Source organism: Balaenoptera ricei, chromosome 5 (genome assembly GCF_028023285.1).
Source record: "Balaenoptera ricei isolate mBalRic1 chromosome 5, mBalRic1.hap2, whole genome shotgun sequence".
Lineage (NCBI taxonomy): Eukaryota > Metazoa > Chordata > Mammalia > Artiodactyla > Balaenopteridae > Balaenoptera > Balaenoptera ricei.
In genome coordinates, this window is record NC_082643.1 from 90,549,951 (window position 1) to 90,551,236 (window position 1,286).

The following is a 1,286-nucleotide window of genomic DNA, read 5'->3' on the forward strand; positions in this document are numbered from 1 at the left end:
TCCCCCTGTACTTTCTTCTCCAGAATGGCTTTGGTTCAAATAAAGCTGAGTTTTTTGTTTGTTTGTTTCAGGTGTAATTTACAGAGGTCAAATTTACCCTTTTTAGTGTACAGTCCTGTGTGTTTTGACAAACACATACATGTGTGTAACCACCACCACAATCAAGATAGAAAGCAGCCTTTCGGCGGTAACCACCATCTTCCCGTAATTCACCAAAATGACCAACACAAAGGGAAAGAGGAGGGGCACCCGCTACACGTTCTCTAGCCCTTTTAGAAAACGTGGAGTTGTTCCTTTGGCCACATACATGTGAATCTACAAGAAAGGTGATATTGTAGATATCAAGAGAATGGGCACTGTTCATAAAGGAATGCCCCACAAATGTTACCATGGCAAAACTGGGAGAGTCTACAATGTTACCCAGCATGCTGTTGGCATCATTGTAAACAAACAAGGTAAGGGCAAGATTCTTGCCAAGAGAATTAATGTGCGTATCGAGCATATTAAGCACTCTGACAGCCGAGATAGCTTCCTGAAACGGGTGAAGGAAAATGATCAGAAAAAGAAGGAAGCCAAAGATAAAGGTACTTGGGTTCACCTGAAGCTCCAGCCTGCTCCACCCAGAGAAGCACACCTCTTGAGAACCAATGGAAAGGAGCCTGAACTGTTGGAGCCGATTCCCTATGAATTCATGGCATGATGGGTGTAAAGAAAATTAAAAGACCTGGACTGTTAAAAAAAAAAAAGATAGAAAGCATTTCCATCCTCCCCCAGGTTCCCTTGTGCCCCTTAGAAGTCAATCCCCTTTCCTCAGCCCCAGCTCCTGGCAGCCTCTGATGTATTCTTTTTCCCTACAGTTTTGCCTTTTCCAAAATGTCATATAAATGGAATTATACAGTATGGAGCCCTTGGAGTCTACTTCTGTCACTTTGCACAGGCTTTCTCCACCTCAGCACTGTTGACACTGGGGCCAGATCACACTTTGCTGTGGGGCTGTCCTGCGCACTGTAGGATGTTTAGTAGTATCCCTGGCCTCCACCCACTAGATGCCAACAGCATCTCCCTCCTAGACTGTCACCATCAAAAATGTCTTCAGATATTGCCAGATGTCCCCTGGGGGTCAAAATCACCCCTGGTTGAGGACCTCTGACCTAGAATAATGCATTTGAGATCATGTGTGCTGTTGTATGTAAGTTTCCATCCTTTTTACTTAGATAATCGTAACTACTACCACATACTGTCTGTGCAAAATAGGACCATGCAGAAGGAACTGGAAAGAACCGAAC

General features: G+C 44.3%; 1 pseudogene; it reads left to right on the forward strand.

Moving 5' to 3' along the window:
- Window positions 1-214: 214 nt before the first annotated feature.
- On the forward strand, window positions 215-714 carry LOC132366563 (large ribosomal subunit protein eL21-like; annotated as a pseudogene).
- The last annotated feature ends 572 nt before the right edge of the window (window positions 715-1,286 follow it).